This window comes from Plectropomus leopardus, chromosome 6 (genome assembly GCF_008729295.1).
Source record: "Plectropomus leopardus isolate mb chromosome 6, YSFRI_Pleo_2.0, whole genome shotgun sequence".
Lineage (NCBI taxonomy): Eukaryota > Metazoa > Chordata > Actinopteri > Perciformes > Serranidae > Plectropomus > Plectropomus leopardus.
In genome coordinates, this window is record NC_056468.1 from 18191547 (window position 1) to 18207562 (window position 16016).

The following is a 16016-nucleotide window of genomic DNA, read 5'->3' on the forward strand; positions in this document are numbered from 1 at the left end:
TGGGGCATCTCTGAGCTATAATACGTGGTTTTCAACAATTTTTTGGAAATATCGAAATTGAGAATTTTTGCCACTCAGTTGTCTCCCATGTTTATGATATGCTATGTTATGATGTTTGCAGGATTTTGTGGCTTTTTTTTTCAACAACCTATACTATGGGGTGTCTCTACGAGCTGTAATAAGCAGTTTTCAGCCATTTTTTTGAAATGTCAAAATTTGACATTATTCACTTTACTGTACTATGCGGTTTTTGGCCATTTTTGTTAACATGCTGTATTATGATGTTTTTGGCCCGTTTTTTCAACATGCTATACTATGGCACATCTGTACGAGCTATAATGAGAGGTTTTCAGCTATTTTTTTGACATGTAAGAATTTAAGATTTTTCACCATACTATAATATGCAGTTTTTTCGACATGCTATATTATATCTTTTTACTGCTATGGCGTGTCTCAGCATGCTATTTCATGATGTTTTGAGGTGTTTTCAGCTGTTTTTTGGACATGTCAAATTTTGACATTTTTGCCATACTATATCCTTGCTTTTCGGGTCATTTTTTCAACAGGCTATATTATGATGTTTTGAGCCGTTGTTGCATGTTTTAATGCTATGGTGTGTCTCAGCACACTATCTTAAGCTGGTTTGAGGTGTTTTCAGCTGTTTTTTGGACATGTCAAATTTTGACATTTTTGCCTTGCTTTTTGGGTCATTTTTTTGACATGCTATATTATGATGTTTTGAGCCGTTTTTGCACGTTTTAATGCTATCACATGTCTCAGTACGCTATTTTATGCGGTTTTGAAGTGTTTTCAGCTGTTTTTGTGACATGTCGAATTTCAAAATTTTTGCCATACTATAGCCTTGCTTTTTTGATATTTTTTCGACATTCTATATTATGATGTTTTTGACATTTTTTAAAAAATTTTAATGCTATCACGTATCTCAGCATGCTATTTTATGGTGTTTTGAGGTGTTTTCAGCTGTTTTTTGGACATGTCAAATTTTGACATTTTTGCCATACTATAGCCTTGCTTTTTGGCTCATTTTTTTGACATGCTATATTATGATGTTTTCGGACGTTTTTGCACGTTTAATGCTATGGCGTGTCTCAGCACGCTATTTTATGCGGTTTTGAAGTGTTTTCAGCTGTTTTCGTGACATGTCGAATTTTGAAATTTTTGCCATACTATAGCCTTGCTTTTCGGGTCATTTTTTCGACATGCTATATTATGATGTTTTGAGCCGTTCTTGCACATTTTAATGCTATGGCGTGTCTCAGCACGCTGTCTTAAGCTGATTTGAGGGTTTTTTCAGTTGTTTTTTGGACATGTCAAATTTGGACATTTTTGCCATACTATAGCCTTGGTTTTTAGGTCATTTTTTCGACATGCTATATTATGATGTTTTGAGCCGTTTTTGCACGTTTTAATGCTATCACGTGTCTCAGCACGCTATTTTATGCTGTTTTGAAGTATTTTCAGCTGTTTTTGGGACATGTCAAATTTTGACATTTTTGCCATACTAGAGCCTTGCTTTTCGGGTCATTTTTTCGACATGCTATATTATGATGTTTTGAGCCATTTTTGCACATTTTAATGCTATGGCGTGTCTCAGCACGCTATCTTAAGCTGGTTTGAGGTGTTTTCAGCTGTTTTTTGGACATGTCAAATTTGGACATTTTTGCCATACTATAGCCTTGCTTTTCAGGTCATTTTTTCGACATGCTATATTATGACATTTTGAGCCGTTTTTTGCACGTTTTAATGCTATGGTGTGTCTCAGCATGCTATTTTAAGCTGATTTGAAGTGTTTTCATCTGTTTTTGAGACATGTCAAATTTGAACATTCTTGCCATACTATAGCCTTGCTTTTTTGATATTTTTTCGACATGCTATATTATGATGTTTTTGACATTTTTTTTTTTTATTTTAATGCTATCACGTATCTCAGCACACTATTTTATGCGGTTTTGAAGTGTTTTCAGCTGTTTTCGTGACATGTCGAATTTTGACATTTTTGCCATACTGTAGCCTTGCTTTTCAGGTCATTTTTTCAACATGCTATATTATGATATTTTGAGCTGTTTTTGCACGATTTAATGCTATGGCGTGTCTCAGCACGCTATCTTAAGCTGCTTTGACGTGTTTTAAGATATTTTTTGGACATGTCAAATTTTGACATTTTTGCCTTACTATATCCTTGCTTTTCGGGTCATTTTTTCAACAGGCTATATTATGATGTTTTGAGCCGTTGTTGCATGTTTTAATGCTATGGTGTGTCTCAGCACACTATCTTAAGCTGGTTTGAGGTGTTTTCAGCTGTTTTTTGGACATGTCAAATTTTGACATTTTTGCCATACTATAGCCTTGCTTTTTGGGTCATTTTTTTTTGACATGCTATATTATGATGTTTTGAGCTGTTTTTGCACGTTTTAATGCTATCACATGTCTCAGTACGCTATTTTATGCGGTTTTGAAGTGTTTTCAGCTGTTTTTTTGACATGTCGAATTTTGAAATTTTTGCCATACTATAGCCTTGCTTTTTTGATATTTTTTTGACATTCTATATTATGATGTTTTTTGTCATTTTTTAAAAATTTTTTTAATGCTATCACGTATCTCAGCACGCTATTTTATGGTGTTTTGAGGTGTTTTCAGCTGTTTTTTGGACATGTCAAATTTTGACATTTTTGCCATACTATAGCCTTGCTTTTCAGGTCATTTTTTCGACATGCTATATTATGACATTTTGAGCCGTTTTTGGACGTTTTTAATGCTATGGCGTGTGTCTCAGCACGCTATCTTAAGCTGGTTTGAGGTGTTTTCATCTGTTTTTGAGACATGTCAAATTTGAACATTCTTGCCATACTATAGCCTTGCTTTTTTGATATTTTTTCGACATTCTATATTATGATGTTTTTTTTGACATTTTTTTTTAATTTTAATGCTATCACGTATCTCAGCACACTATTTTATGCGGTTTTGAAGTGTTTTCAGCTGTTTTCGTGACATGTCGAATTTTGACATTTTTGCCATACTATAGCCTTGCTTTTCAGGTCATTTTTTCAACATGCTATATTATGATGTTTTGAGCCGTTTTTGCACGTTTTAATGCTATGGCGTGTCTCAGCACGCTATTTTATGCGGTTTTGAAGTGTTTTCATCTGTTTTCGTGACATGTCAATTTTTGACATTTTTGCCATACTATAGCCTTGCTTTTTGGGTCTATTTTTTGACATGCTATATTATGATATTTTGAGCTGTTTTTGCACGATTTAATGCTATGGCGTGTCTCAGCACGCTATCTTAAGCTGCTTTGACGTGTTTTAAGATATTTTTTGGACATGTCAAATTTTGACATTTTTGCCATACTATAGCCTTGCTTTTTGGCTCATTTTTTTTGACATGCTATATTATGATGTTTTCGGACGTTTTTGCACGTTTTAATGCTATCACGTGTCTCAGCACGCTATTTTACGCTACTTTGAGGTGTTTTCAGCTGTTTTTTGGACATGTCAAATTTAGAAATTTTTGCCATACTATAGCCTTGCTTTTCGGGTCATTTTTTTGACATGCTATATTATGATGTTTTTGAGCCGTTTTTGCACGTTTTAATGCTATCACGTGTCTCAGCACGCTATTTTATGCGGTTTTGAAGTGTTTTCAGCTGTTTTTGTGACATGTCAAATTTGAACATTTTTGCCATACTATAGCCTTGCTTTTTGGGTCAATTTTTTCGACATGTTATATTATGATGTTTTGGGCAGTTTTTTTTCAAATTTTAATGCTATCACGTATCTCAGCACGCTATTTTATGGTGTTTTGAGGTGTTTTCAGCTGTTTTTGGGACATGTCAAATTTTGACTATTTTGCCATACTATAGCCTTGCTTTTTGGGTCTATTTTTTTGACATGCTATATTATGATATTTTGACCCGTTTTTGCACAATTTAAATGCTATGGCGTGTCTCAGCACGCTATCTTTAGCTGCTTTGACGTGTTTTAAGATATTTTTTGGACATGTCAAATTTTGACATTTTTGCCATACTATAGTCTTGCTTTTTGGCTCATTTTTTTGACATGCTATATTATGATGTTTTCGGACGTTTTTTGCACGTTTTAATGCTATCACGTGTCTCAGCACGCTATTTTACGCTACTTTGAGGTGTTTTCAGCTGTTTTTTGGACATGTCAAATTTTGAAATTTTTGCCATACTATAGCCTTGCTTTTCGGGTCATTTTTTTGACATGCTATATTATGATGAATTGAGCTGTTTTTGCACGTTTGAATGCTATCACGTGTCTCAGCACGCTATTTTATGCGGTTTTGAAGTGTTTTCAGCTGTTTTTCGTGACATGTCGAATTTTGACATTTTTGCCATACTATAGCCTTGCTTTTTTGGTCATTTTTTCAACATGCTATATTATGATGTTTTGAGCCGTTTTTGCACGTTTTAATGCTATGGCGTGTCTCAGCACGCTATCTTAAGCTGCTTTGACGTGTTTTAAGATGTTTTTTGGACATGTCAAATTTTGACATTTTTGCCATACTATAGCCTTGCTTTTTGGGTCATTTTTTTTGACATGCTATATTATGATGTTTTTGGACGTTTTTTTGCACGTTTTAATGCTATCACGTGTCTCAGCACGCTATTTTACGCTACTTTGAGGTGTTTTCAGCTGTTTTTTGGACATGTCAAATTTTGAAATTTTTGCCATACTATAGCCTTGCTTTTCGGTCATTTTTTTGACATGCTATATTATGATGTTTTGAGCCGTTTTTTTTCACGTTTTAATGCTATCACGTGTCTCAGCACGCTATTTTATGCGGTTTTGAAGTGTTTTCAGCTGTTTTTTGTGACATGTCAAATTTGAACATTTTTGCCATACTATAGCCTTGCTTTTTGGGTCATTTTTTTCGACATGCTTATATTATGATGTTTTGGGCATTTTTTTCAAATTTTAATGCTATCACGTATCTCAGCACGCTATTTTATGGTGTTTTGAGGTGTTTTCAGCTGTTTTTTGGGACATGTCAAATTTTGACATTTTTGCCATACTATAGCCTTGCTTTTTGGGTCATTTTTTTGACATGCTATATTATGATGTTTTGACCCGTTTTTTGCACAATTTTAATGCTATGGCGTGTCTCAGCACGCTATCTTTAAGCTGCTTTGACGTGTTTTCAGATGTTTTTTGGACATGTCAAATTTTGACATTTTTGCCATACTATAGCCTTGCTTTTTGGCTCATTTTTTTTCGACATGCTATATTATGATGTTTTTTTTGGACGTTTTTTGCACGTTTTAATGCTATCACGTGTCTCAGCACGCTATTTTACGCTACTTTTGAGGTGTTTTCAGCTGTTTTTTGGACATGTCAAATTTTGAAATTTTTGCCATACTATAGCCTTGCTTTTCGGGTCATTTTTTTGACATGCTATATTATGATGAATTGAGCTTTTTTTTTGCACGTTTGAATGCTATGGCGTGTCTCAGCACGCTATTTTATGCGGTTTTGAAGTGTTTTCAGCTGTTTTCGTGGACATGTCAAATTTTGACATTTTTGCCATACTATAGCCTTGCTTTTTGGTCATTTTTTTTTTTCAACATGCTATATTATGATGTTTTTGAGCCGTTTTTGCACGTTTTAATGCTATGGCGTGTCTCAGCACGCTATTTTTATGCTGTTTTGAGGTGTTTTCAGCTGTTTTTGGGACATGTCAAATTTTGACATTTTTGCCATACTATAGCCTTGCTTTTCGGTCATTTTTTCGACATGCTATATTATGATGTTTTGAACCGTTTTTGCACATTTTAATGCTATCACGTGTCTCAGCACGCTATTTTATGCGGTTTTGAAGTGTTTTCAGCTGTTTTTGTGACATGTCAAATTTTGAAATTTTGCCATACTATAGCCTTGCTTTTTTTGGTCATTTTTCGACATGCTATATTTATGATGTTTTTTGGGCATTTTTTTTGCAAATTTTAATGCTATCACGTATCTCAGCACGCTATCTTAAGCTGTTTTGAGGTGTTTTTTCAGCTGTTTTCGGGACATGTCAAATTTTTGACATTTTTTGCCATACTATAGCCTTGCTTTTTGTCATTTTTTCGACATGCTATATTATGATGTTTTGAGCCGTTTTTGCACGTTTTAATGCTATGGTGTGTCTCAGCACGCTATTGTAAGCTGATTTGAAGTGTTTTCAGCTGTTTTTGGGACATGTCAAATTTTGACATTTTTGCCATACTATAGCCTTGCTTTTTTGGTCATTTTTTCGACATTCTATATTATGATGTTTTTGACATTTTTTTTTTAAATTTTAATGCTATCACGTGTCTCAGCACGCTATTTTATGCGGTTTTGAAGTGTTTTCAGCTGTTTTTTTGGACATGTCAAATTTTGACATTTTTGCCATACTATAGCCTTGCTTTTCGGGTCATTTTTTTCAACATGCTATATTATGATGTTTTGAGCCGTTTTTGCACGTTTTAATGCTATGGCGTGTCTCAGCACGCTATTTTATGCGGTTTTGAAGTGTTTTCAGCTGTTTTTGGACATGTCAATTTTTGACATTTTTGCCATACTATAGCCTTGCTTTTTGGTCATTTTTTTGACATGCTATATTATGATATTTTGAGCTGTTTTTGCACGTTTTAATGCTATGGCGTGTCTCAGCACGCTATCTTAAGCTGCTTTGAGGTGTTTTCAGCTGTTTTTTGGACATGTCAAATTTTTACATTTTTGCCATACTATAGCCTTGCTTTTTGGCTCATTTTTTTGACATGCTATATTATGATGTTTTGAGCCGTTTTGCACGTTTTAATGCTATGGCGTGTCTCAGCACGCTATTTTATGCGGTTTTTGAAGTGTTTTCAGCTGTTTTTGTGACATGTCAAATTTTTGACATTTTTGCCATACTATAGCCTTGCTTTTCGGGTCATTTTTTCGACATGCTATATTATGATGTTTTGAGCCGTTTTTGCACGTTTTAATGCTATCACGTGTCTCAGCACGCTATTTTATGCGGTTTTGAAGTGTTTTCAGCTGTTTTTTTGGACATGTCAAATTTGAAATTTTTGCCATACTATAGCCTTGCTTTTCGGGTCATTTTTTTGACATGCTATATTATGATGAATTTTTTTGAGCCTGTTTTTGCACGTTTTAATGCTATGGCGTGTCTCAGCACGCTATCTTATGGCTACTTTGAGTGTGTTTTCAGCTGTTTTTTGGGACATGTCAAATTTTGACATTTTTGCCATACTTGCTTTTTTTGGGTCATTTTTTCGACATGCTATATTATGATGTTTTGGGCATTTTTTTTCAAATTTTAATGCTATCACGTATCTCAGCACGCTATTTTATGGTGTTTTGAGGTGTTTTCAGCTGTTTTTGGGACATGTCAAATTTGGACATTTTTGCCATACTATAGCCTTGCTTTTCGGTCATTTTTTTGACATGCTATATTATGATGTTTTTTGAGCCGTTTTTTGCACGTTTTAAATGCTATGGCGTGTCTCAGCACGCTATTTTATGCTACTTTGAGGTGTTTTCAGCTGTTTTTTTGGGGACATGTCAAATTTTGACGTTTTTGCCATACTATAGCCTTGCTTTTTTGGTCATTTTTTTCGACATGCTATATTATGATGTTTTGGGCATTTTTTTTCAAATTTTAATGCTATCACGTGTCTCAGCACGCTATTTTATGCTTTTTTGAGGTGTTTTCAGCTGTTTTTGGGACATGTCAAATTTTGACATTTTGCCATACTATAGCCTTGCTTTTTTTGGTCATTTTTTTGACATGCTATATTATGATGAATTTGAGCGGTTTTTTTCACGTTTTAATGCTATGGCGTGTCTCAGCACGCTATCTTAAGCTGATTTGAGGTGTTTTCAGCTGTTTTTTGGACATGTCAAATTTTGACATTTTTGCCATACTATAGCCTTGCTTTTTTGGTCATTTTTTCGACATGCTATATTATGATGTTTTGGGCCGTTTTTTGCACGTTTTAATGCTATGGCGTGTCTCAGCACGCTATTTAAGCTGTTTTGAGGTGTTTTCAGCTGTTTTTTTGGACATGTCAAATTTGACATTTTTGCCATACTATAGCCTTGCTTTTTTGGTCATTTTTTCAACATGCTATATTATGATGTTTTGGGCAGTTTTTTTCAAATTTTAATGCTATCACGTATCTCAGCACGCTATTTTATGGTGTTTTGAGGTGTGTTTTCAGCTGTTTTTGGGACATGTCAAATTTTGACATTTTTGCCATACTATAGCCTTGCTTTTTTGGTCATTTTTTCAACATGCTATATTATGATGTTTTTGGCCGTTTTTTTTCACGTTTTTTAATGCTATGGCGTGTCTCAGCACGCTATCTTAAGCTGTTTTGAGGTGTTTTCAGCTGTTTTTGGGACATGTCAAATTTTGACATTTTTGCCATACTATAGCCTTGCTTTTCGGGTCATTTTTTTCGACATGCTATATTATGATGTTTTGGGCATTTTTTTCAAATTTTAATGCTATCACGTGTCTCAGCACGCTATTTTATGCTGTTTTGAGGTGTTTTCAGCTGTTTTTGGGACATGTCAAATTTTGGACATTTTTGCCATACTATAGCCTTGCTTTTTTGGGTCATTTTTTCGACATGCTATATTATGATGTTTTGAGCCGTTTTTGCACGTTTTAATGCTATGGTGTGTCTCAGCACGCTATTTTAAGCTGTTTTGAAGTGTTTTCAGCTGTTTTTGGGACATTCAAATTTTGACATTTTTGCCATACTATAGCCTTGCTTTTTGGTCATTTTTTTGACATGCTATATTATGATGTTTTGGCGTTTTTGCACGTTTGAATGCTATGGCGTGTCTCAGCACGCTATTTTATGCGTTTTTGAAGTGTTTTCAGCTGTTTTTGAGACATGTCAATTTTGACATTTTTGCCATACTATAGCCTTGCTTTTCAGGTCATTTTTTTCGACATGCTATATTATGATGTTTTGGGCTGTTTTTTTGCACGTTTTAATGCTATGGCGTGTCTCAGCACGCTATCTTAAGCTGATTTTGAGGTGTTTTCAGCTGTTTTTGGGACATGTCAAATTTGACATTTTTGCCATACTATAGCCTTGCTTTTTTCGTCATTTTTTTCGACATGCTATATTATGATGTTTTGGGCCATTTTTTTTTCATGTTTTGGTGCTATGGCGTGTCTCAGCACGCTATTTTATCCCGTTTTGAATGAGCAGAATTTGTGAGAATTTTGAGTAGATAGAAAGCTTTTTTGTCATTATTTCAATTACAATGAAATTTTTGAGCTTTTGCCATAGGTGCACCAGCACGCTATTTTATGGTCACTTTAATACATTTTTTTGGACATATATTACAATTTTGCCACTTTAGCCTTGCTTTTTTCAAAACACTTTCGATGCTATCATTTGTTTTTTGAGCTGTTTTTGCACGCTATAACATGAGTGTATTTGGGTATTTTTAGCAGTGAGGTTGAATTTTAGCTATTAGAGGTGACATGTCAAATTTGACATTTTTGCCATACTATAGCCTTGCTTTTTTGGTCATTTTTTTCGACATGCTATATTATGATGTTTTGGAGCTATTTTTGCACGTTTTAATGCTATACGTGTCTCAGCACGCTATTTTAGCTTTTTGACGTGTTTTCAGCAGGATGACATGTCAAATTTTGATATTTTTGCCATGCTATTTGCAACAGGAGCTTTTGAATGTCATGGTTTCAGAGGGCTATATTATGATGTTCTGTGCCGTATTTACCACTCTTTGCAACCTATTCTGTGTCCTCAGTGCAGCTGCTATTTTTTGCACTTTGCGTATTTCAGCAAGTTTTTTGGGACATGTCAAATTTTGACATTTTGCCATACTATAGCCTTGCTGCTTTTGGGTCATTTTTCTACATGCTATATTATATGACATTTTGCCTGTTTTTGCACGTTTTAATGCTATGGGTGTCTCAGCACGCTATTTAAGTGTTTTGAGGTGTTTTCAGCTGTTTTTGGGACATGTCAAATTTTGACATTTTTGCCATACTATAGCCTTGCTTTTTTGGTCATTTTTTCACATGCTATATTATGATGATGTTTTGGGCAGCTGTTTTTGCACGTTTTAATATGCTATGGCACGTGTCTCAGCACGCTATTTTATGCTAGTTTTTAAGGTGTTTTCAGCTGTTTTTGGGACATGTCAAATTTTGACATTTTTGCCATACTATAGCCTTGCTTTTTGGGTCATTTTTTTGACATGCTTATATTATGATGTTTTGGCCCGTTTTTGCACGTTTTAATGCTATGGCGTGTCTCAGCACGCTATTTTATGCTACTTTGAGGTGTTTTCAGCTGTTTTTGGGACATGTCAAATTTTGACATTTTTGCCATACTATAGCCTTGCTTTTTGGGTCATTTTTTTTGACATGCTATATTATGATGTTTTGGCTGTTTTTGCACGTTTTAATGCTATGGCGTGTCTCAGCACGCTATTTATGGCTGTTTTGAGGTGTTTTCAGCTGTTTTTGGGACATGTCAAATTTTGACATTTTTGCCATACTATAGCCTTGCTTTTTGGGTCATTTTTTCGACATGCTATATTATGATGTTTTTGAGGCTGTTTTTGCACGTTTTAATGCTATGGCGTGTCTCAGCACGCTATCTTTACGCTGTTTTGAGGTGTTTTCAGCTGTTTTTGGGACATGTCAAATTTTGACATTTTTGCCATACTATAGCCTTGCTTTTTTGGTCATTTTTTTTCGACATGCTATATTATGATGTTGTTTTGGGCAGTTTTTTGCAAATTTTTTAAATGCTATCACGTGTCTCAGCACGCTATTTTATGGTGTTTTGAGGTGTTTTCAGCTGTTTTTGGGACATGTCAAATTTTGACATTTTTGCCATACTATAGCCTTGCTTTTCGGGTCATTTTTTTGACATGCTATATTATGATGTTTTTGAGCTGTTTTTGCACGTTTTAATGCTATGGCGTGTCTCAGCACGCTATCTTACGCTACTTTTTGAGGTGTTTTCAGCTGTTTTTGGGACATGTCAAATTTTGACATTTTTGCCATACTATAGCCTTGCTTTTTTGGTCATTTTTTCGACATGCTATATTATGATGTTTTGAGCTGTTTTTTTGCACGTTTGAATGCTATGGCGTGTCTCAGCACGCTATCTTAAGCTGTTTTGAGGTGTTTTTCAGCTGTTTTTGGGACATGTCAAATTTTGACATTTTTGCCATACTATAGCCTTGCTTTTCGGTCATTTTTTTGACATGCTATATTATGATGTTTTGAGCAGTTTTTTTGCACGTTTTAATGCTATGGCGTGTCTCAGCACGCTATCTTACGCTACTTTTGAGGTGTTTTCAGCTGTTTTTGGGACATGTCAAATTTTGACATTTTTGCCATACTATAGCCTTGCTTTTTTGGTCATTTTTTTCGACATGCTATATTATGATGTTTTTTGGGGCATTTTTTTTCACGTTTTAATGCTATGGCGTGTCTCAGCACGCTATTTTATGCTGTTTTGAGGTGTTTTCAGCTGTTTTTGGGACATGTCAAATTTTGACACATTTTTGCCATACTATAGCCTTGCTTTTCGGTCATTTTTTCGACATGCTATATTATGATGATTTTTTGGAGCTGTTTTTGCACGTTTTAATGCTATGGCGTGTCTCAGCACGCTATTTTATGGCTGTTTTGAGGTGTTTTCAGCTGTTTTTGGGACATGTCAAATTTTGACATTTTTGCCATACTATAGCCTTGCTTTTTTGGTCATTTTTTCGACATGCTATATTATGATGTTTTTGGGCAGCTTTTTTGCACGTTTTTAATGCTATGGCGTGTCTCTCAGCACGCTATTTTATGCTGTTTTGAGGTGTTTTCAGCTGTTTTTGGGACATGTCAAATTTTGACATTTTTGCCATACTATAGCCTTGCTTTTTTGGTCATTTTTTTCGACATGCTATATTATGATGAATTTGAGCTGTTTTTGCACGTTTGAATGCTATGGCGTGTCTCAGCACGCTATCTTACGCTACTTTGAGGTGTTTTCAGCTGTTTTTGGGACATGTCAAATTTGACATTTTTGCCATACTATAGCCTTGCTTTTTTGGGTCATTTTTTTTCGACATGCTATATTATGATGTTTTGGGCAGTTTTTTTTCAAATTTTAATGCTATGGTGTCTCAGCACGCTATTTTATGCTGTTTTGAGGTGTTTTCAGCTGTTTTTGGGACATGTCAAATTTTGACATTTTTGCCATACTATAGCCTTGCTTTTTTGGTCATTTTTTCGACATGCTATATTATGATGTTTTGGCAGCTGTTTTTTTTCAAATTTTAATGCTATGGCGTGTCTCAGCACGCTATATTTATGCTGTTTTGAGGTGTTTTCAGCTGTTTTTGGGACATGTCAAATTTTGACATTTTTGCCATACTATAGCCTTGCTTTTTTGGTCATTTTTTTGACATGCTATATTATGATGTTTTGAGCTGTTTTTGCACGTTTGAATGCTATGGCGTGTCTCAGCACGCTATCTTACGCTACTTTGAGGTGTTTTCAGCTGTTTTTGGGACATGTCAAATTTTGACATTTTTGCCATACTATAGCCTTGCTTTTCGGGTCATTTTTTCGACATGCTATATTATGATGATTTGGCTGTTTTTTTTTGCACGTTTTAATGCTATGGTGTGTCTCAGCACGCTATTTTATGCTACTTTGAGGTGTTTTCAGCTGTTTTTGGGACATGTCAAATTTTGACATTTTTGCCATACTATAGCCTTGCTTTTTTGGTCATTTTTTTCGACATGCTATATTATGATGTTTTGGGCAGTTTTTTTCAAATTTTAATGCTATCACGTGTCTCAGCACGCTATTTTATGGTGTTTTTGAGGTGTTTTCAGCTGTTTTTGGGACATGTCAAATTTGGACATTTTTGCCATACTATAGCCTTGCTTTTTTTGGTCATTTTTTCGACATGCTATATTATGATGTTTTGGGCAGTGTTTTTGCACGTTTTAATGCTATGGCGTGTCTCAGCACGCTATTTACGCTGTTTTGAGGTGTTTTCAGCTGTTTTTGGGACATGTCAAATTTGGACATTTTTGCCATACTATAGCCTTGCTTTTTTGGTCATTTTTTTTGACATGCTATATTATGATTTTTGGGCTGTTTTTGCACGTTTGAATGCTATGGTGTGTCTCAGCACGCTATCTTACGCTGGTTTTGAGGTGTTTTCAGCTGTTTTTGGGACATGTCAAATTTTGACATTTTTGCCATACTATAGCCTTGCTTTTTTGGTCATTTTTTTTCGACATGCTATATTATGATGTTTTGAGCTGTTTTTTTCACGTTTTAATGCTATGGCACGTGTCTCAGCACGCTATCTTACGCTTTTTGAGGTGTTTTCAGCTGTTTTTGGGACATGTCAAATTTTGACATTTTTTGCCATACTATAGCCTTGCTTTTTTGGTCATTTTTTCGACATGCTATATTATGATGATTTTTTGAGCTGTTTTTTTGCACGTTTGAATGCTATGGCGTGTCTCAGCACGCTATCTTACGCTACTTTGAGGTGTTTTCAGCTGTTTTTGGGACATGTCAAATTTTGACATTTTTGCCATACTATAGCCTTGCTTTTCGGGTCATTTTTTCGACATGCTATATTATGATGTTTTGGGCGTTTTTTTTCACGTTTTAATGCTATGGTGTGTCTCAGCACGCTATTTTAAGCTGTTTTGAGGTGTTTTCAGCTGTTTTTGGGACATGTCAAATTTGGACATTTTTGCCATACTATAGCCTTGCTTTTTTGGTCATTTTTCAACATGCTATATTATGATGTTTTGGGCAGTTTTTTTTCAAATTTTAATGCTATGGTATCTCAGCACGCTATTTTATGGTGTTTTGGGGTGTTTTCAGCTGTTTTTTGGGACATGTCAAATTTGGACATTTTTGCCATACTATAGCCTTGCTTTTTTGGGTCATTTTTTTGACATGCTATATTATGATGTTTTTGAGCTGTTTTTGCACGTTTTAATGCTATGGCGTGTCTCAGCACGCTATCTTAAGCTGTTTTGAGGTGTTTTTTCAGCTGTTTTTGGGACATGTCAAATTTGGACATTTTTGCCATACTATAGCCTTGCTTTTTTGGTCATTTTTTCGACATGCTATATTATGATGTTTTGGGCATTTTTTGCAAATTTTAATGCTATGGCGTGTCTCAGCACGCTATTTTATGCTGTTTTGAGGTGTTTTCAGCTGTTTTTGGGACATGTCAAATTTTGGACATTTTTGCCATACTATAGCCTTGCTTTTTTGGTCATTTTTTTCGACATGCTATATTATGATGTTTTGAGCTGTTTTTGCACGTTTTAATGCTATGGTGTGTCTCAGCACGCTATCTTACGCTGTTTGAGTGTTTTCAGCTGTTTTTGGGACATGTCAAATTTTGACATTTTTGCCATACTATAGCCTTGCTTTTCGGGTCATTTTTTTGACATGCTATATTATGATGTTTTGGGCCTGTTTTTGCACGTTTTTAATGCTATGGCGTGTCTCAGCACGCTATTTTATGCTACTTTTGAGGTGTTTTCAGCTGTTTTTGGGACATGTCAAATTTGGACATTTTTGCCATACTATAGCCTTGCTTTTCGGTCATTTTTTTTGACATGCTATATTATGATGTTTTGGGCAGTTTTTTGCAAATTTTAATGCTATGGCGTGTCTCAGCACGCTATCTTTATGCTGTTTTGAGGTGTTTTCAGCTGTTTTTGGGACATGTCAAATTTTGACATTTTTGCCATACTATAGCCTTGCTTTTTTGGGTCATTTTTTCGACATGCTATATTATGATGTTTTGGCATGTTTTTGCACGTTTTAATGCTATGGCACGTGTCTCAGCACGCTATTTTATGCTGTTTTGAGGTGTTTTTTCAGCTGTTTTTGGGACATGTCAAATTTTGACATTTTTGCCATACTATAGCCTTGCTTTTTTGGTCATTTTTTTTGACATGCTATATTATGATGTTTTGGGCAGTTGTTTTTGCAAATTTTAATGCTATGGTGTGTCTCAGCACGCTATTTTAATGCTATGAGGTGTTTTCAGCTGTTTTTGGGACATGCTATCATTTTGCCTACTTTTGAGTGTTTTCAGCTTTTTTTGGATGCATGTTATGATGATTTGAGTTTTTGCACGTTTTTGCCACTATAGCCTTGCTTTGGGGATTTTTTTTGACATGCTATTCCTGATGTTTTGGGACATGTTTTTTGCAAATTTTGAATGCTATTTTTCAGGCTATTTTTGTATAGCCCCTATTCAGAGGGTCATTTTTCAAAGACATGCTATATTATGATGATTTGGCTGTTTTATGCAATTTGAATGCTATGCCTGCTTTTTTTTGAGGTGTTTTTCAGCTGTTTTTGGGACATGTCAAATTTTGACATTTTTGCCATACTATAGCCTTGCTTTTTTTTTTGGTCATTTTTTTTGACATGCTATATTCATGCTGTTTTGGGAGCAATTTTTTAATGCTATGGCGTGTCTCAGCACGCTATCTTACGCTTTTGAGGTGTTTTCAGCTGTTTTTGGGACATGTCAAATTTTGACATTTTTGCCATACTATAGCCTTGCTTGCTTTTCGGTCATTTTTTCGACATGCTATATTATGATGATTTTGGGCTGTTTTTGCACGTTTTAATGCTATGGCGTGTCTCAGCACGCTATCTTACGCTACTTTGAGGTGTTTTCAGCTGTTTTTTGGACATGTCAAATTTTGACATTTTTGCCATACTATAGCCTTGCTTTTTTGGTCATTTTTTTTGACATGCTATATTATGATGTTTTGAGGCAGTTTTTGCAAATTTTATGCTATGGCGTGTCTCAGCACGCTATTTAATGCTTTTTTGAGGTGTTTTCAGCTGTTTTTGGGACATGTCAAATTTTGACATTTTTGCCATACTATAGCCTTGCTTTTTTGGTCATTTTTTTCGACATGCTATATTAT